Source organism: Penaeus monodon, chromosome 1 (genome assembly GCF_015228065.2).
Source record: "Penaeus monodon isolate SGIC_2016 chromosome 1, NSTDA_Pmon_1, whole genome shotgun sequence".
In the NCBI taxonomy this organism is placed as follows: Eukaryota; Metazoa; Arthropoda; class Malacostraca; order Decapoda; family Penaeidae; genus Penaeus; species Penaeus monodon.
Genome location: NC_051386.1, coordinates 21,758,074 through 21,780,573, shown reverse-complemented (window position 1 = coordinate 21,780,573; position 22,500 = coordinate 21,758,074). Strand labels below are relative to the sequence as shown.

Genomic DNA, 22,500 nt, shown 5'->3' with positions numbered 1-22,500 from the left:
AGTACTATATCAGTTAAAGGAAAGGAACACTCACACAATCTTTTTCCACTCGTCAGCTTGGGCGCGGAAAGGCATTGCTACATTTGATATGCGGTCATGTGATACTACATTCCAAATTTAGGCTACAACATATGTATGTCTTCTAAGACATCAGAGGATATGAAATAGTTACATAGTTCTCCGTACCTCATGCTAGGTCTGAAAGGCTTGAACACATGGCACTCTGAGATATAATGTACAAGTGTTCGCTTATATTCTTCAATACACAGTTTACACTTAGTTTCTTCGACATTACAAACTGTACTGACCTGCCAATATAATCTATATCCAAGCCTGATTCTTGCGGTCACAATATCACACTGTCTTGTATTTGTTTTATATAAACCATAGATGAATGAATCTTGCCTAAACCGGTAATAGTGCTTTATGCTACAGCTTTCAGGGCGTTGAGAATTAATCAACTCAGCAAGTCCTCTTTGAAGGAAGCTTTAATGCTGAATAAAATCCTAGAAATAGGTACCCTAAGATCTATATCCACACTTTGCTTGTCACAGCTGACTTTGCTAGCGATCAGCATGATCATGCCTAGGGATTCCAACATGTGATGGAATCCACACAAAACGTATATCATGGCCTCGTTCTTTTGCACGATACCCGTTTATCCTGATGTCAATTGCGATATTTCCTGCACCTTTGACTAGAGTGTTCAGAGCCTGGAGAGCACTCTGTGAATCAAAAGCACATCCTGCTCTGCTCCCAGACTGCAAGGACACGTCAGTGTAGCATTCGCATGCATTGGACAGAGTTTCAAGATGCTCATTTATAATTGCAAGTGCATACTGCTTAAGTATAGCAGGGGGGGACACTGTCTTTTTTGGGCGCTGTCTTTTATAATACACACTTATGTCCGGAATTTTCCACGGTGGTACAGAACGTCTAAGTAAGGTCTTAGTTATGTGTATGGATGTTTACCTGTTACTTATACCCATGGATCTGAGTAAGAATCGGTGTTGTCATTCAAAGTTAGCTCCTCTATTCTGTGTTTTAGTTATCTTTGGAATTCTGTACAATGGAGGAGTTCTCTAATTGATCTGACACCAAATGTGGTATTTATGTATAATATTCTTTCGTCAAACGAAGATAAGTTAAATTCAGTTCTCATTTTTACAATCCTTGTTGTTTTAGGGGCACCAAGATTGATAACCATGGCTTCATTTTGTACATGTTCTTAACTAGTCAACTCTGTTTCCTTGAACAATACTAGGTGCAATGCATGATGATCTATGACTGACCGTATGTATGACAAGATTCTTGCAATATTGGCACTGATACCAATATTGCAAGACTCTTACTTGTCACATAGTTCGTTTAGTTTAGTCCTTTATTTACCACCCTGGCTAACTGCACAGGCGTGGGCAAGCTGTGGTACATTTGATGCATGGTTATAACATATAATGGTATTACATTTCAATTTTAGGCTATAACATTATTATGATAAGTACTATATCAATTACAGAAAGGAACAATTACAGTCGTTTATCTACTCATCTGCCACGCCGGCGTACAGCTTGGGCGTGGAAAGGCATTGCTACATTTGATATGCAGTCATGTGATGCTACATTCCAAATTTAGGATATAATATAAGTATATCTTCTAAGACATCAGAGGATATGAAATAGTTACATAGTTCTCCATACCTCAAGCTAGGTGGCCTGAAAGGCTGTAACACATGGCACTCTGAGATATAATGTACAAGCGTTCGCTTATATTCTTCATTACACAGTTTACACTTAGTTTCTTCGACATTACAAACTGTACTGAGCTGCCAATACAATCTATATCCAAGCCTGATTCTTGCGGTTACAATATCACACTGTCTTGTTCTTGTTTTATATAAACCATAGGTGAATGAATCTTGCCTAAATCGGTCATAATGCTTTATGCTACAGCTTTCAGGGCGTTGAGAATTAATTAACTCAGTCAAGTCCTCTTTAAAGGAAGCTTTAATATTGTATAAAATCCTGGAAATAGGTACCCCAAGATCTATATCCACACTTTGCTTGTCACATGCTGACTTTGCCAGGTGATCAGCATGATCATGCCTGGGGATTCCAACATGCGATGGATAATTATTCTGAGCCTAGGTGATTTAGGGGCTGAGTCGCTGTCTACAGTATAGTCTGTTCGGATTGCAAAGTGGTCACTAACTAACTCTCGTACCAGTGAAGTACAGACATTACCATGAACTAAATTTTTGCCAAATACGTAGTCTAACCTGCCACCTCCCAAATGAGTCTCTGCTTCTGTGTCATATACTGTCAGTGATCTATTATTGATGAAATGCTTGAATTCTTCCCCATTACTATTACGCTGGTTGTCTCCAAAGTGTGGATGCCTTGCATTGAAGTCGCCCATGCATAACGTGCCTTGGTTGTGAAAATTGGGGAGAGAACTAGCCAGAAATTTAGAGTATTGATCGATTCGTTCCCGTAGAGTTTATCTCAAAATTAATGAAATCGGAAATTGTTATATTGTCCTATTTTTTAATATATCTTTGAATATATCTACATATGAATATTGAAATTGATGTCTGTACCTGCGTATATTCAAATTTCACATACGTTTTTGTGATTTATCATACACACGATTAATCACAAAATCGACGAGTCTCTAGAAGATATTAATTCTCATTCATACCTTTTTTCTTTCTGAAGACTCTTGAAGGAAAAGCTTTTTTCTGAGAACACTCGCTGCCGTCTACCCCTGACGTCACGCAGTTCATTAATCTGAGACTAATATCTCGCCGGCGTCAGTGTAATGACTTCGAGAGAACATATAAACACGTAATTCCCCGATGATTTATGATGCATAATGACGTCCATAAAAGGGAAGGACAGACGAATGTGGAATAAAATATGGCTGCAAAAAGAAGTCCGTGATTATTACTCTATTATTGCACAAAATTCATTGCGTTGCGGTACGAGATTGTGGTCTGCTTTCACAAGATCTGTAATTCTGTATATGATACGTGTATGGATACGTACTCAAAATACATATACATATACATACATCTTGAAAATATACACAAAATATACACAAACACACACACACACACACACACACACACACACACACACACACACACACACACACACACACACACACACACACACACACACACACACACACATATATATATATATATATATATATATATATATATATATATATATATATATATATATATATATACACAGAGACACATACATACAAGCACATACAAAGGCACAGGTATACATGCACGCACACGCAGATACAGACAGACGCACGCGCTCCCACGAACTCACACGCACAGACAAAACACCTCTGTAATTTAACCTTTCTTCTCTATTTTCACATGTTCCTTTACCTATCTATTACCTGCTCTCCTTACCTCTTTCTTGCCCTTCTCTGCCATTTCCTGCTTCCCTTTTCTCTCGGTCATTTTAGCCATTACCTCTTTAAAAAAAAAATAAACTGCAAGCAATTTGAACTCCCGAAGTATAATCTTCTGCTTTCATATTCCCAAGCACCGCTTATCGCGGGAACCGAACCGTTTGAAAATCCTAACCTTCCTTTTCTTCTTATGAAACTTCTTTTTAAACTTCAGACGACATCCGCGTTACTCCAGATAACTTGTCCTATTAATTTCTCCCTTATAACCTCGTAATTCCATCTAAATTCCTATGTTTTACCTCAACGGAAACACAGGCAAGCTCTAACTGTAATAAAGTGTTAGTGTTATTCTTAAAAAATAATAATAATAAACAATAACAGTCTTAAAATAGTTCCTCCAAACAATGTATGATTTTAAAAAAAATAAGAGAGGTGACTTTTTTTTTTTTTTGGGGGGGGTGGGGAGATGGAGATTTACAGAAGAGTAATATATATTGTTTTCTGACGTCATGCAGGAGTGCCATGAGCTGAGATTGTCAGTCTTCCAGTCATGCACTTACTGGGACGGAGCGCAGGAATGTCAAGTTTCCTGTGACACGCTTAGCTGTAGGAGAAAGTTCTTGGGCCGAGAATGAAGAGGTTTTTAATCATATATCTATGACTTTTCTTTTTTTCCTTCTTCTTCCTCTTTTTAATTATAGGTATATCTATTTATTTTCTTTATTTCTTTAGTTTTATGCAATTATATATACTATCATTATTTTGGATCTTTCTTTCTTTCTAATTATATATTTTTTTCTTCTTTTTCTTTTTTTCTTTTCTTTTCTTTTTCTCTCTCTTTTCTTTCTTTCTTACGTTCTTTCATTTTTTCTCTCTCCTTCATTTCTGGAGGGAGCCACACGCGCATAAAAGGGGAAAAACTTTAATTCCCAATCGAGCGTCGGTTTAGAGCCACACGTTTTTACCTGCCCCTCTTTTTTACTTACTTACTTACATAACTTACTCACTGACCCATTTACGTGCTCACTCACTTAAATACTTACTCATTTACGTACTCACTCATTTACTTACCGAATTCCTTCCTTACTCGCTCACTAACTTACTCACTCCCTTACTTACTCGGTATCATGCACAAGGGCGCTATCCTGCAGGAGCTTGGTATTGTCTATCGTCTGCCGGGGTCTGTGATGGTGATGCCCTTCAGAGGCGCCCTTTGGATCGGTCGTGGTGGTGCTGCCGCATGTGGCTGTGTGACCCGCTGGCGCCGTAGTCCCTCGCGGCCTTGAACTCGCCGCCGGGCCCCGAACCCGTCCCCTTCACGCCCGTCGACGCAGCCAGGAGCAGCAGCAGCCACGCCCACAGGAGGACAGGGTTGTCTGGCGCGGATGCCATGCTCGCGGGGTCTGTGGGCTGCAGGAGTGGGACAGAAGGTGTGAACCAAACACTTGTTTATAATGTCTGAAATTTGCTTAAAATTTACATTTAATTTAGATGCAATCTTAAAATTTGGAATTGATTTTGAAACAATTTTATATTTATTTTAGATTTAGATTCAAATTACATTTATTATGATTCAAGTCTGACTTAGAGTTGATATAAGATTTTAAAATTATCTATAAAATATTTAAATTAAATGCAGAGATAGACGGACACGTACATAAAATAAGATATACGTTTATATCCATATGTATTTGTATGAGTGGTGTATACTTCTTTGTGTTTGCGCGCTGCGCGCGTGTGTGTGTGTGTGTGTGTGTGTGTGTGTGTGTGTGTGTGTGTGTGTGTGTGTGTGTGTGTGTGTGTGTGTGTGTGTGTGTGTGTGTGTGTGTAATATATATATATATATATATATATATATATATATATATATATACTATATATATATATACATATATATATATATATATATATATATATATATATATATATATATATACATATATATATATATATATATATATATATACATATATATATATATATATGTATATATATATATATATATATATATATATATATATATATATATATATATTCATATGTGTGTGTGTGTGTGTGTGTGTGTGTGTGTGTGTGTGTGTTTTGTGTGTGTGTGTGTGTGTGTGTGTGTGTGTGTGTGTGTGTGTGTGTGAATATATGCGTTTGTTTGCGTTCGTGTGTGTGTGTGTGTGTGTGTGTGTGTGTGTGTGTGTGTGTGTGTGTGTGTGTGTGTGTGTGTGTGTGTGTGTGTTGTGTGTGTGTTTTGCCTGTTTGTATGTTGTCATCCTATGATCATTTTCTATTCGCATGCTATGGATTATATTACTGTTTCAAGCTAAAACAAAGGAAGTAGTAATAAAGATATATATTTTTCATATTCAAATCTATGAACCTAAGACTTTAAATAGTTTACCATCATTCTCACATTGAAGAATATAAAAGCTGAATATCAAATTAATATTTTTTTCCTGATAATATAGAGAAAAGAAAAAGAAATGGATATTAACAAATCACGATAAAAAATAGACAGATACAGGTAAAAAAAAATTCAAACAGGTGATTACTGTCACATGCACAACAATACCTCTTTTAAGGAAGGAGTTAATGATCCACATCCGGGAACCGTAGACCAATTTGTTTAAAGCCCGACCCACTAATTGTAGAAGCGAGGGTATTTGTAGAATGGGAGGGAGAGAGTTAGACAGACAGACAGACAAAGGCACAGAGAGAGAGAGAGACACGCAAGCAAACATAAAGACAAAGAGAGGCTGACAGATACAGACAGATGAACAAAGGCAAAGGGAAAGAGAAATAGAGACAGGGAGACAGAGATAGACAGAGAGAGAAGGGGAAAGAGAGAGAGAGATAACTAACGTAAATGATTTTACAATTGCAAGGATCTCTCTCTCTCTCTCTCTCTCTCTCTCTCTCTCTCTCTCTCTCTCTCTCTCTCTCTCTCTCTCTCTCTCTCTCTCTCTCTCTCTCTTTCCGTTTCATCATCTTAAGAACTTAAAATAATCTGTTGTATGCATTTTTACTACACAACACATCATATAATAGTTAAATAGTTTTCATTCTCTTTTTGTCAGTTGCGTTAATATTCAAGTATTTTTTAGGTATTTTAATATATTTTCAGTACGATTTAGTCATAATATAAACATATTTTCGATATATTTTAAGGTACATTATAGGTATATTATTACTATGATTTAAGTATGTTTTAGATATATTTTAGGTATTTTATAAGAGCAATTCAGGTATATTTTATGTATATTTTTTTATATATTTCAAGTATATTGTTGACGTCCACGCATGCCAGAAACCGAAGTAGAGAAAATAAGAAAGTGTAAATCACAAGGAAACGCAAATGAAGTATGTTTATGACTATGACGTGTCTTTTTATATATTCTTTTTTTCTTTTTTTTCTTTTGTCACCCAGATGTAGTTACTATTAAAATTCCTTCTGTTTGGATCCAGCTTTCTCGCTTTGTACTCTCTGTGCGTAACGTTTTCCTATGATTAGTATTATTATTATTATCAAAAGTCAGTCAGATTCTCTCTCTATTTCTCTTTTGAAGGAAGAGGAAGAAAGAAGGAAGGAAGAAAGGAGGGAAGAGGAGATGACGTGATTGCCGGAAATCGCAGACTGTTTTTTTTTTTTTTTTTTTTTTTTTTTTTTTTTTTTTTTTTTTTTTTTTTTTTTTTTTTTTTTTTTTTTATTCTGGATTTTTTTTTTTTTTTTTTTTTTTTTTTTTTTGGGGGGGCAGATTTTTTTATGGAAATTCTCATGGGTGATGCGCGTTGCCTTTTTATTCTCTGAGACGATTTCTCTTTAATTTTCTTTGGTTATTTTTTCTTTTTTTCTGCTTTTAGATTGTTTTCTTAGTTGCAAAAATATGTCTATTTATTTATCTATCTATTTATCTATTTATTCATCTATTTATCTATCTAGCCACCTATCTATTTGTCTTTATACCTTACTATATATTTATCAACTTATCTATTATCTGTCTATTTATTTATCTATCTATCTATCTCTCTATCCTCTGTCTGTCTGTCTGTCTCTCTCTCTCTCTCTCTCTCTCTCTCTCTCTCTCTCTCTCTCACTCTCTCTCTCTCTCTCTCTCTCTCTCTATCTATCTATCTATCTATCTATCTATCTCTCTACACACACACACACACACACACACACAACAACACAAACATCATATATATAATATATATATATATATATATATTATAATATATCATATATATATATATATATATATATATATATATATATATATATATATATATATATTATATATTGTAATATATATATATATATATGTATATATATATATATATATAATATGTTATAATATATATGATATATATATATATATATATATGTATAATATATATAAATAGATAGATAGGTGGGTAGACAGGAAGACAGACAGACAGATAGATAGATAGATATACATCCACATATGCAAATGCCTGTTTGTGTCTTTGCCAGTGTCACGGAGTCCATGACTGCCTTACCTTCCCCATTAGGCCTAAGCGGTAAGTATTGTCTCGTCCGTCCACAGAACCCCCCCCCCCACACCCCGCCTCACCTTACCCCCCCCCCTAGCCTTCCTCAGAACCCCCTAGCCTCCCCCTATTCCCCCCTCCCTCAATCCATCCTCAGAACCCACTCTATTCATCCTCGAAACCCTACCCCCTACCCCCTACCCCCACACCCCCCCTATTCCCCCATCAATCCTCAGAATCCCCTACCCCCCCCCATCCCCCAACCCACCCCCATCCCCCCACCCCAGCATCACGAGGCAATCCGTTCAGCCAAGCAAGCAGTAGGCCCTCTTGCCCCCTTGGCACAAAGCATCTGTTAAGCAATCATTTTAACGTCTGAATATGCAAATGAAGACGACGGCGAGCGGATGGTTCAGAGTCTCTCCCTCGCTTGTCTTCAAAGGGCGTCGTAATGCTGTTAACTGTGGGCGGGTCAAGCAAACGGTCTTGCTCTGTGTGTGTGTGTGTGTGTGTGTGTGTGTGTGTGTGTGTGTGTGTGTGTGTGTGTGTGTGTGTGTGTGTGTGTGTGTGTGTGTGTGTGTGGTGTTTGTGTTTTCATGTGTGTATGTGTGTGTGTGTTTTCAAGTGCGTGTGTTTGTGCATGTGTATTTTATTATATGTCTATATATACATATACATATAATGATGATTATGATAGATGTAATGAATGATTTTTTTTTACCTTTTTCGATATTATTGGTTTCTCTGAAACGTTAAGCCAAAAGTGACTGACGGATTGTTACGAAAATCCGTGGGAGGATTGTCCATGGCCAGGGAACGAACTTTTGGTGGCCAACTGGAACCTCATACGAGTCAGGGATTAAATTCGTTTTATTGATTTATCTACCTATTCGCTTACTTTTTTATTTGTTTGTTTGCTCTTTCATTTACTGGGAGATGGGTAAATGTATCTTAGATGTAGTATCCTTCTTTTTGTCTTTCTCTTTCTCCTGACATAGTATTTTATTTTGTTTTTTTTTTTCTCTCCTGACTTAGTTCTGGTTCTTAGTTCTTCTCAAAAGAAGAAGAAAGAAGGACAAATAAAAAGAATTTTTATTTGTCTTTCTCCTTCTTCTCCTGAGAATTCTTTTTAATTTTCTTCTCCTAACATAGTTCTCTCTTTTCTTCTTCTTTTTAATATCCCTTTTTATCATCTTCTCCTAGCATATCTCTTTTTTCTTTTTCTTTTTCTAATTATTCGTTTTTTACCTCTTCTTCTCCTGACGTCAGATGAGTCATAAAAAAAAATCTTCCGTTATTTTTCTTGCGGTAAAAGAACACGAAAATGTGTCCGTGCCTTCCGTTTGCTGTATGTTATGACTATATTAAACTCATATCTATACTTATTATAACTTATTTCTAACTTATTTTAAACTCATATCCATACTTATTATAACTTGCATACATAACCTACTATAACTTATATCTACAGATAACTTATAATAATCTATACCTAAGGATAACAATGCCGGGGAGTTGATTCTAAAGACTGATTATAAGATCACGAGTTGAAATCGATTCATGAGAAGTGTTATAAAGCCTTTGATTATCAGTTACTAATATGGCAACAGACAGGCACCAGAGACCGTAGTAAAGGTTAATTGAAAAAAATAGTTGATTAAATTAGATTAACTAGAATAAAACAACTAAATAATTAGATAAAGATGTAAATATAATGTTCATAGAAGTTCTTCTGTTCGTTTGTTTTTTGGGTTTACGGATATATATGGCTTATGCACGTAATCCTGACCTTCACAAGGAGTCTAAAAGCATTCTAAATACAAGACCAATTAAATTTGATGTATAAAGAGAGAGAGACAGGCAAACAGACAGACAGACAGTCAGACAAAGAGAGAGAGAGAGAGAGATAGAGAGAGAGAGAGAGGGGGGGGGGAGGAGGGAGAGAGAGAGAGAGAGAGAAGAGAGAGAGAGGAGAGAGAGAGAGAGAGAGAGAGAGAGAGAGAGAGAGAGAGAGAGAGAGAGAGAGAGAGAGAGGGAGGGAGGAGAAGAGAGAGAGAGAGAGAGAGAGAGGGAGGGAGGGAGGGAGAAAGAGAGAGAAAAGAGAGAGAGAGGGAGAGAGAAAGAGAGAGAGAGAGAGAGAGAGAGAGAGAGAGAGAGAGACGGGGGTGGGGAGACGGGAGGGGAAGAGAGAGAGAGAGAGAGAGAGAGAGAGAGAGAGAGAGAGAGAGAGAGAGATAGAGAGAGGGGGACGAGAGTAGAGAGAGGAGAATTAGATGAGGAAACCCACTGCTTAACCTGAAAAAACAACAAAACAATCACAACAAGAGAAAAAGAACATTAACTCAAATTTTCATGGTGATATTGTGTTATTCGCAACTGTGTTACGACGGTGATGACTTTAATTCGTTCCGGTTTATGAGAAAAAAAGATAGTGTAACAATTGACTATAACTGTTTTTAGGGATTCTGAATTTGCTTGTTCATTGCGTCTCTACTATATAATTTGCTTAATAATCTTATGTTATTTGTTTATTTTTATTATGTGTTTGTATGCTCTTTGTGAATGTGTTTATAGTTAGTATGATTTATTTTAATGTTACCGTTCTCTCCCTCTCTCTCTCTCTCTCTATCTATCTATCTATCTGTCTATCTTTCTTTTATTTCTTCTTCTCTTCTCCTCTCTCTCGCTCTCTCTCTCCTCTTTTCATCACCTCTCTCTTCTCCTCTCTATCTCTCTATCTCTCTCTCTCAATCTTTTCTCTATCTCTATCTCTATCTCTATCTCTCGCTCTCGCTCTCGCTCTCGCTCTCTCTCTCTCTCTACCTACCTATCTATCTATCTATCTATATTTCTTTCTTCATGGATTAGTTAATTTACTTTAATTTCCTTCTGTATATTCTGTTTCATTTCCTTTCCTAACAAACATAGAACACTAAATCTATGTAACTATGTCATGAATGCGAAAGACTAGCGTAAACATCTGGATAGACAATGGATGATTTCTGTTCCCATACTGCCTTGCATTATTCATAATATGTGGCTTCCTGCAAGTATGTTTGCCGTATCGTTTTGTACATTGACAGTACAATACCCTGTGTACTAACCACACCAAGGTATGTTAATGTATCTCGCACATGAACCGTAACAACTGTGCATAATAATATGGCAATTCGATTTGCAGCGTAACGCCATGAGTATGCAAGTAGTGAGAATATTTTGCAACTGAGACGTTGAAAAATTCTTTGTCTTTCATTCGTATTTTTACTTTTCCTCTTTTCTTTCCTTTTTTGGGGGGATCTGTTTTCTTAGGCACTTTTCTGAAGTCTTGTTATAGCGGAAATGATATACCCTTCTCCAGGTTGTTCGTGAAGGCTTATGATCTTAATATCTGATTTTCCTCTAAGATCGATTTTAGTTATAGTTGATATAAGAAATATGTTATTTGCGATATTAACGAAGTAACTGATAACGTACAGACTATTGCAATGAAAAACTTCTACAATATCTTATCCAGGTTAACATTTAATCTCCGTTTTCAGAGTAAAAGATGAAAAATTATGCTCTGTGCAATTGTGTTTGTGATGAAAAAATAAGCAATAACAATAGCAATAGCAATAACATTAATCGTGATCGAGTTTGTGATAATATGAAGATAATGATGGTGGTAATCATTGATGGTGATAATGACACGCCAGTTACTAAAAAACATTTTGATATTAGCCGCAGTAATAAGCGATAATAACCATATCGTTAGTAATAACAACAATAATGATATTTATATAATAACAATAAAGATAATAATGATGGTAATAATAAAACTAATAATGATAATGACAGCAATAACAATTATTATTCCAATTACAGTAATAACAACAATAATAACCATAGTGGTAATAAAAGAGCAATAATGAAAATAATATCAATATCAATGGCAATTGCAATAGTAATGATATAATGAAACTAACAGCAATAATGATAATAGCAGTGATAAGATCATAATAGTATTAATAGTAAACACAGTAACAGTAAGGACTAGACTAATTCAAACAGGTGAATTAAAGCGCTACTTTGATCTTCACTCTCTAATAATTATGCAATGATGAAAATAATATCAATAACCATGATAACAGCAATACAGATATAAGGACAACAATTAGTAATAACAGTAACAGAAACATTAACAAGTGAATTAATCATCACCATCACCATCTCGGCTTAATAATGATACTTACAAAAACGCGACAATAATGAAACTGCTAGCAATAATGATAATCATAATGGCAGCGATAAGATAATAATGGTAATAATAGCAATGACAAGGACGGACCATTTCAAACAGATAGATTAAGATGATAATGACAATGACATAATAATAGCAAAGAAAAAATAATAGCACTGATAAGATAATGACACTAATATCAATGGTAAGATCATGATAATAATAGCAATGATAAGATTATGATGATAAAAGAAATAACAGTAAAAGTTGATAGACCATTTCCCATCCTGGAGCAAAAAAAAAATAATAAAATTATACTGTTTAAAAAATAATAAAACAATATGAACAATTTTTTAGCAAAAATGAATGGGGTAAAGGAGAGGGGGGGGATAGTTTTTAACAAGTGGTTTAAAAAAGCATGAACTTTTTTGGAAGTAATTGGGGGGACCTTCCGGGGTTTCAGGAAAGGGCCCCCTGAATTTTTAATTATGGTCTAACCTAAAAATTTACTCCGCCCCTTCCAAGCCATTTGGGGAAAGCCCCGAAGGTCCACTTCCCCCCTGGGGCAATTTTGAGCCTCTTGCCCCCGTGGCAGGGTTTGGGGCACCCCCGGGGTGATCGTGTTTGGCCGGCGTTTACCGCGTCTCCCCGGCCCCCCCCCGCCCCCCCCCCCCCCTTAACCTAGTGCGGGCTTTTTCTCGGGGTTCCCTGTTCCTCTTCCCTGTTTCTGTTATCCCCCTCACTCCCCCACACCCCCTCTCCGCCTCTCGTCTTTCCCCTCCCCTTCCCTCCTCCCTTCCCCATCTTCCTCATCCCGCCTCCTCCTCTCTCCCTCCCTGTCTACCTCCCTCCCCCTCCTTCCCCCTCCTCCTCCTCCCTCAGAATAGGTGGTCAGTTGTGTGGACATTTAACAGTTGGCAGAGCGGTTCGGTCGTTGGTGGTGCTGGTGCTCCAAATGCCTGCAGTCTCTCTCTCTCTCTCTCTCTCTCTCTCTCTCTCTCTCTCTCTCTCTCTCTCTCTCCCCCTCTCCCCTCTCCTCTCTCTTTTCCTCTCTCTCTCTCTCTCTTCATTCCTTTTTTCTCTCTCTCTTCTTCTTCTTTCTCTCTCTCTCTCTCTCTCTTTCTTATTCTTTTCTCTCTCTCTCTCTTTTTGTTTTTGGGTGTGTTGTGTTTGTGTGTGTGTGTGTGTGTGTGTGTGTGGTGTGTGTGTGTGTGTGTTTGAATCGGTGTGTTCCCCATCTGCACCTGTTATTGGCACTAGGCTGTTGCGTGAATGTTGCTTCAGAACTTTGTCGATTTAAAAGTTTTTTTTCCTATACTCTTTCTTCTTGTATGGTTTTATATGTTTGTATTGTTTTCTTTCTCTATTTATGTCGATATGTATCTCTTTTTTCTCTTCATCCTTTCGTTCTGTCTTTCCGTCTCACTGTCCCTCTCTCTCTCCACCTTCAGTTTCTGTTTTTCGCTTAAAATTCTCTCTCTCTTATATGTATCTATATTTTTTTCGTCTCTCTCTCTCTCTCTCTCTCTTCTCTCTCTCCCTCTCTCTCCCTTTTCTCTCTCTCTCTCTCTTCTCTCTTCTCTTCTCCTCTCTCCCTTCCTCCCTCCCCCCTCCCTCCCTCCCCTCCCTCCCCCCTCCTCTCTCCCTCTCCCTTTTCTCCCCCTTTCTACTCCCCCACTCGCTCCCACCCATCTCATTATCTCCGACTGCCTAATTCGCGCCCGCCACCTGCTGGCCCGCGGTGGAAGGGCTGGCGCTGGTTATCCCCTAATTAATATTCACGAGAAAACCGAGAAAATATTCCTCCTCGACGCACATGTGTTTACCTCTTGACGTTATGACGACACGTGGCGGGCAGTTCTTCCGTCCCCGCTGCGTCGCACTCTTATGACGCCTCGTGATAAGGGCGAATATTTGCGGCAATACTCGGAGAGAGTCTGCATGTTAGCAAATTTAATAATTTCATGTGTGTGTTTGTGTGTGTGTAGATACATACAAAAAAGCATATACTTTACACACACACACATATATATGTATGTGTATGTATATGTTAATTAGAAATAGATAATGTTTATGATGTAGATAGTATATATAGATAGATAGATAAATAGATAGATATACATACATATACACGTATGTGTGTGGTTTGGAGTATTCTCTTGGGAAAGAAAGTGTGATGGAAATATGGTCAGGAAATCGTCACAATTTAAGGTTTGGCGGAATGGTGACTTGCACATTTTGTAAAGAGGTCTGCGAGATGCGTATTCTCTCTCGCTCTGTCTCTCTGTCTAACGATATTACGAAAAAATAAATAAGTAAATAAAATATATAAACAAAAATAAGAAGAAAAATTAACGATAGTAGAAATATCAGAAATTACCGAACTGAAATTTCAAATTCAAATTTTTGTTTTATCCATAGAAGTAACTATAAACAGTGCTTTCTGTAACAAGTACCTCTATAGAACCGTAAAGTAACGATGACTAACTGTGACGCTTGTGACAGTGGCCTAAGACAGAGGCTCTTTGGTATATCAAGATCACTATAAGTACAGTTACACTAAATGAAAAATTTATTACGTTCCACAGTTACGACAGAACCTCGATACTTAATAGTTCATCAGCCATTTTTTTCGTATATGTCTGTGTGAGTATATATATGTATGTGTGTGCATATGTATATATATTTGTGTGTGTGTATGTGTGTGTGTGTGTGTGTGTGTGTGTGTGTGTGTGTGTGTGTGTGTGTGTGTGTGTGATTTGTATTAAAAAATCTAAGCTCAGGATCTTAGTATTAATTCCGCACAAAATATTAGCTTTAGCGCCGTGACTAGCTTCTTGCTCCAGTTGTGATGTGTCTTGACAGGTTTTGTATAATTCATTTGGCCTTTTCTCTTCTAAGAATGTCACATTTTAAATCCTCTTTTTTTGAGTGAATTAAATGGCCTTTTAGTTTATAAGTCTGTGCTTTAGAATCTGAAATGAAGAATATAAGAAATGAAAATTAAGAAAATATAAAATGTCTCTCTCTCTCTCTCTCTCTCTCTCTCTCTCTCTCTATATATATATATATATATATATATATATATATATATATATATATATTTATTATACACACACACACACACACACACACACACACACACACACACACACACACATACACACTCATATAAAAAAATATATATATATATATATATATATATATATATATATATATATAAATATATAACACAAATACTAAAACAAACAACAAATAACCTCACTCACAACACCAAGTCCCCCCCTCTAGAAGTGGGACATGGGCTCAGAAAAGGAATAAGTAAATACCATGTTACGCCACAGGAACCCGCACTACGGTGTACTCCGATCATAACCAGCGTGAGGGAGAGAATGCCACCCTCGGGCTTAAAGGCCGGCCTGGAGAAACTAATTCCAAGAACGGTGGGTGGATGTGTGTGTGTGTGTGTGTGTGTGTGTGTGTGTGTGTGTGTGTGTGTGTGTATGTATGTATATATATATTATATATATTATATATATATATATATATAATTTTTATATATTATCATAGATATATATATATATATATATATATATATATATATAAATATATAGTCTTTTTTTGTGTGTACACTTGTTCATACGTGTATGTGTGCAGTGTTTAAGTATTTCTGTGTTGATTTTTTGTATTTTTGCCAAAATATGTGCTAACATGTAATTCGCACACCAATTACCCACTGTAACTCGCTCACCAAAACCCCACAGTGATTCGCTCACCAAAACCCCACAGTAATTCGCGCACCAAAACCCCACAGTAATTCGCACAAAAGGATAATGCGTGATATTGCCTTCGGATAAAGCGACTGAGAATGATGGCGTTGTTGGTATTGTTATTGTTTTTATTTTCATTACTTATGCTGTTGTTTTGTTTTAATTATTATTGCCATTATAATCATTGATGTTAATGTTGTTATCATTATTGTTATTGTTGTTCATTTTCATCATCCTTATTTTGTTATTCATGAGAAAATAACAAACTGGTCGATTTTCATTAACATTATTCATATCATTTTTATTATCCTCAAAATGATCATCAATATTACTATCCTTAAAAATAGTAGTTACGTACAGAATCTAACATTTCGTAATGACGAGCACACACAAACTCAAACACACACACGCACGCACAAACCCACGAAAGCACGCACGCAAGTAAACACATACACACACACACACACACACACACACACACACACACACACACACACACACACACACACACACACACACACACACACACACACACACACACCGAAAGCACGCAGCTGCGGTAACAAAATCATGTGTTGAAGGTAACGTAACGTCTTCGTGTTCTGCGCTACTTTCTTTTCGCTAGGCAAGCAGAGCGAGCGAAAAAATGCTAAGGAGTTTTGAGTTACATATCACGTATCTCTCTCTCTCTCTCTCTCTCTCTCTCTCTCTCTCTCTCTCTCTCTCTCTTCTCTCCTGTTTTAACTGAATTGATTATTTTCGCTGTTCATGTGTTTCTCCCAATTAAAGTATGTAAATCTGATGTTTATTTTGCATTCGTTTAGCTGCAAAAGAATAAAGGACGTATTTTTATAAATGTCTAATATTTGTTTAAGAAAGTTTGTTCTCTCTCTTTTATTGTTAACGTAATACTAGTAATGTTTTCACTGATGATGCTAGAGAGAAAATAACGTTTTAGAACAGATATGACATTTTAGTTTTAATTTATAAACGTTTTTTAGTAAATTTAACAACGTTTTAGAGCAGAAAAATGCGTTTTTTAGTGTGAAGTTTGTAGTGTTTTCATTGTGTAATGATTCCTTATTGAATTTGCAACATTTTTGTGTTAAAGTTACGTTTCACAATGAAGTAGCTTGTTGCATTTTTCTTGTATGGAGGGAAATTTTAGGACTGAACTGAATTGATGAGTCATACTAACGTGTAAGAGTGTACAGAAAAAAATGAGCAACGTACTACAATAGATTTTCCAACGCTTTTTAAGGAAATTACCAACATTTTACGGTGAAATTGTCAACATTTTACGGTGAAATTTGCCGTTTTATGATAAGATTACCTATGAAATTTACTTTAAATATCGTGGCAAGCAGCAACTTTACAACTGCATCACTTTTCTCTCCATAACTTCATCATGTTACTAACTCTTTCAGCAAATTTGTTATCAGTCTTTATCTCTGTTACTATCTGTCCTTACGTCCATTCACTCCAATTACATAAGTTTTCACAATTTATCGCCTATACCTGTTGTGCCTAATCATCCATATTCATTAATTATTCATACATTATATCTATATCTTACCTTGCTATATCATCATTATTATAGCTATACCCATCATATATTTTTTTTTTTTATCCACGCTATCCTCATTCGATCCATCTTCTGTATCCATACTGTTATAATCATTATATCTACGTATGTGTTATTATTATCTATGTTATTTGTATCTCATTATATTACCGATATATCTTGTACGCCATTATGCTTATATTTGGCAGTAAACAGAATTACGAGTAGTAAATTTCTAGCTAAGAATTATTTTTTTTATAGGAATAAGAATAAGAATTTAATAAGAATAATATTTTCATAAGAATAAGAACAACATTTTTTGTAGTTAAGAAAATGATCTTTTGATTAGATAAAAATACTTTTGTGGCTAAGGGAAGAATTCTTTTGCTGCCAAATATTTTTAAAAATCACCTGTAATTTACTGCTTATTGCTGCCTATCTGTCTGGATTTACGATGCAAATTTGTGTCGTAGATATTTTCCTGTGATGTTTATTATCTATTTCTGAGAGACTTTTATCATTCTTTTGTGTAATAACTCTGGTGATAGAATTTTAACGATTTTTTTTTAGATGTACTTGAGAATTATTGTTTCTCTCTCTTTTGTATGAAATAATGGATTAATTGATCTTTACAAATTAATCATTACAAACATATGTACATACTACACATGTAAAATCACACACACCACACATACACACACACACACACACACACACACACACACACACACACACACAACACACACACACACACACACACACACACGCTATATAATGGAAAAAAATATATTTCAAACATACACACATTAGTAATTTTGCGAATCAATTAGTCATATCAATTAAGCATAATAATAAAAAGGTAATAATTAAAAATAGATAGATAGAGAAATCAACCAGCAAGCGTTAACCTCATTTTATCGCTGGTGGATTCTCCGTTCGCGTAAATGCTGCGTCATTGCTAATTACACTTATCTCGGAATTAATTACGGTTGCATCCCCCCCCCCCCGCCACCGTGAAGAGAAGCGATCAAGGGTTGAAGCTTGCAATCTTTTCAACGGGAGCGTCAGTTGTGCAACTGCATCTGGGTGGAGTGGATCCGGGTAAGGCTCTCTCATCGTCGTCTCTCTCTCTTTTCTCATCTCCCCTCTCCTCTCCTCTCTCTTCTCCTCCCCTCTCTCCTCTCTCTCTCTCTCTCTCTCTCTCTCTCTCTCTCTTCTCTCTCTCTCTCTCTCTCTCTCTCTCTCTCCTCTCTCTCTCTCCCTCTCCTCTCTCCTCCCTCTCTCTTCTCTCTCTCTCTCCTCTCTCTCTCTCTCTCCCTCCTCTCTCTTCCTCTCTCTCTCCTCTCTCTCTCTTCTCTCTCTCTCTCTCTCTCTCTCTCTTCTCTCCTCTCTCTCTCGTCTCTCTCTCTCTCTCTCTCTCTCTCTCTCTCTCTCCTCTCACACTCTCTCTCTTTTCTCTCTCTCTCTCTCTCTCTCTCACTCCCTCCTTCCACCTCTCTCTCTCTCTCTCTCTCTCCTCTCTCTCTCTCTCTTCTCTCTCTCTCTGTCTCTCTCTCTCTCTCTTCTCTCCTCTCTCTCTCTTCTCCCTTCTTCTCTCCTCTTCCTTCTCTTCTCTCTCTCTCTCTCTCTCCCCTCCTCTCTCTCTCTCTCTCTCCTCTTTCTTTTCCTTTTCTCTCTTTCTCCTCTTCTCCCTTCTCTCCCTCCTCTCTTCTCCCCTTTTCCTCTTTTCTCTCTCCTCTCTCTCTCTCCACTCCCTCTCTCTCTCTTGCCCAACCATATCCTTTCTTCCCTCTCACGCTCTCCCTCCCTCACCTACCCATTTTCCCCCCCCCTCCCCCCCTCCCCACCCCATCCTCCCCTCCCCTCTACCTATCTTTTTCCCCTCTCCTGAAAACCTATAAAATCACAAAACCCAGTATTTTCACAACCCAAAATGCCACCCAACCATTTCCGTTTCAATTTCCTGAAACTTCACCACGCCTGCCTAATTACTTCGACACGAAAGAGTTAAGAATGGAAACCTGGAAACCTCTCCTTCTACCCCCCCCCCCCTCTTCCTCCTCCCCTCTCCAACGACGAAAACTTTAAGAATGGAAACATGGAAACCCCCCTCCCTCCCTCCCCTCCTCCCCTTCCCTCCCAACGGCTACTTAATCCAACCTACTTACTCTTTGTCAAAGACTGCTTAACTGCCCTCATTATGTTCTTCTGTTCATGGCCTTAAATAGTAACCTCGCTGCCCCGTTACCTGGACTGAGTGTGAGTGACTTCAGGTGTATATATTATCTAGGTCCTCTGGAAGTATTTTGTAGGGCAAATGTGGGTGTTTGTTTGTGTTTGATTGTATTTGTCCGTTTGTTTTTTATCCAGGAAGGGGGTGGGGGCAAGGGGAGCTTTTTTGTGGGTTTCTCTTTGTGTACTTTTCTCTTTCTAGGGAGAAGGGGTTGTCTGTGTGCGCGCCTGCGCGGTCTTCGTCTGTGCCTATTTGCAAGTGCCTGTATCATCATTATCATCATTACTTATTATCATTATCAGTTTTATTCATACCGATCATTTCATCATGTTTATGCTAGCAATATGAACGTTATTATCATCATCATATTTATAATAATTAACAGTAATAGTATTACTGTTGCTATTACAACTATCTTAAACATCACATTGAATATTTTAACCATTATTACGCTTGTATTTACTTTAACTTATCAGCATTATTATCATTACCAATTATAATCAGTCTATCATTCTTATTACCATAACCAATATAACAGATTTACATTATCAAAATAATCGAGCGTTCCTATCACTCCCTTTGACATTAACATTTCTATTGGTATTGTCTTGTTTATTGAGTTAATTGGCCAATTCATTACTCAGGTTTTGAATTGCCTCTTCGGTTGATTTATTAATTGGTTTATTGCTTGCTTTACTGGCTGGTTTCTTGATTACTTGTTTGGGAAGTAGAGTTTCGTTGTGAAACTTACTGTGAAAAAAGATAAATAAAACGAAAATAGAGATTTATTTTGGTGATGAAACGTCAGTGGGGATTCATCAGCGAAAACGGGTCTGCCCGGAAACTATCCTTTGAACCTCTTAGTACACTTGTGGAGGGATAATGATTTTCATTATTACTGGCTTTTTTTCTATTATGATTATCATCATCATCATCATTATTATTATCATCATTATTATTATCATCATTATCATTATCATTATTACTATTAGTGTTATTAGCATTATTATTATCATTACGTTATTTTAAAAAAATGTAATGATACTGCCAGTGACAAGAATAGTACCAGTAGAGATAAAGGTAACAATACTACTAGTACTACTAATGATAATAATAGTAATAGTCTCATCATCATCATCATAGTAATAATAATAATAATAAGAAGAAGAAGAAGAAGAAGAATATAATAGAAGATGAACAAGAAGATAACTAATAATACCTAACAACAACAAAAAAGAAGAAGAGGAAGAAGGTGAATAACAATAACAATAGCAACAAAAATAATAAGATAAACAACAAACGGTAAAAGTCCTACCAAATACCTGTCGACTGAGGTAAGTCAGAATCGCTCATTCTGGGGACGCCGCGCAGCACAGCACCCCAGTCGACCCTTCAATAAGCTTACCGCGGCTTCCTGTGTTGTGAATGACGGAAGAGAGGTTTAGTCGAGGCTTCTGCGCGGAAGGTCTATCTCTCTCTCTCTTCCTATTTCTCTCTCTCTCTCTCCTCTCTTCTCTCTTTCCTCTCTCTCTCTCTCTCTCTCTCTCTCTCTCTCTCTCTCTCTCTCTATATATATATATATATATATATATATATATATATATATATATATATATATATATATATATATATTATATATATATATTATTATTATTATATTGTCTGTCTATCTATCTATTTCTCGCTCTCTCTCTTCTTCTTCTTCTTCTTCTTCTCTCTCTTCTCTCTCTCTCTCTCTCTCTCTCTCTCTCTCTCTCTCTCTCTCTCTCTCTCTCTCTCTCTCTCTCTCTCCTCTCTCTCTCTCTCTGTCTCTGTCTGTCTCGTCTCTCTCCTCTCCTCCCTCTCCCTCCTCTCTCTCTCTTTTTCTTCTCCCCCTCTCTCTCTTCTCTCTCTCTCTCTCTCTCTCTCTCTCTCTCTCTCTCTCTCTCTCTCTCTCTCTCTCCAAAGTTCACGGAAATAACGTTTTGGGGGAAGATGTGTTCTGTGTGTTTTAGTTTTATTGTTGTTTGTTTATATATATTTATATGTATATATATTTTGTTCTTTTCTTTTCTTTTAAATGGGATTGGGTTTGTACAATTGAGCATTTTGGTCTTCTTCTGTCTCTGTCATGCCGAAAACTTTTTTTTTTATTTTCCCCTTTTTGTATTATCTTTCAGGGAGTCCCCCCCACCCCCACACCCACCCACAAACACGAAGCAATGGAGATACGTGCATGTACATATTCAGTGCCTGGAGTGTTGTTCGCCGGTGGCCCAGCAGAGGTCGGGGGGCGGGGGGCGGGGGGGAGCGGCAGATGGTCAGCCACAGACACTGAGCAACGGTATGTCTAGCCTCTGAATTCTGTCTCTCTCTGTTCAGAGGAATATCGTGCATATTTGCACGTTTATATCTGCTTGCTTATGACTATTAAGGTGCATAATATGTGTGCTTCTATATTCAAATGTATTTGCAAATGAATTCTCTCTTTATCTGTCTGTCTTTTTAGAAAAAAAAAACATCTGCTTATCTGTACGTACGCAATCTGTATATGTTTGTGTATGTTTAGGTTCAGTATATCACTATGTGTATATATTTATAGAAATCTATTGGCCACTGGATTCTCTGTCTGTCTGTCTGTCTATTTAGAAGAATATCTGTTTATCTGTTCGTATATAAACGTAACTGTTTGTCTATATCGATTTAGGTGCAGTATATCTGTGCACATGATTTCTAAATATTTATCTCTGCCTGTGTATTTCTGGGAAGACCAATTATCTGATAATTACCTTTGATAATC

At 37.0% G+C, this 22,500-nt stretch overlaps 1 protein-coding gene across 3 annotated transcripts in view; it reads right to left on the bottom strand.

Annotated features, from left to right (window-relative positions):
* The window catches only part of LOC119571469, a gene marked incomplete at its 3' end in the record, with an annotated part of 67,179 nt that overhangs the window by 3,292 nt on the left and 41,387 nt on the right, over positions 1–22,500 (bottom strand). Inside the window, 2 exon segments of one of the 3 annotated variants that reach the window (XM_037918815.1) lie at positions 4,555–4,845; positions 21,037–21,135. 3 annotated transcript variants of the gene reach the window in all.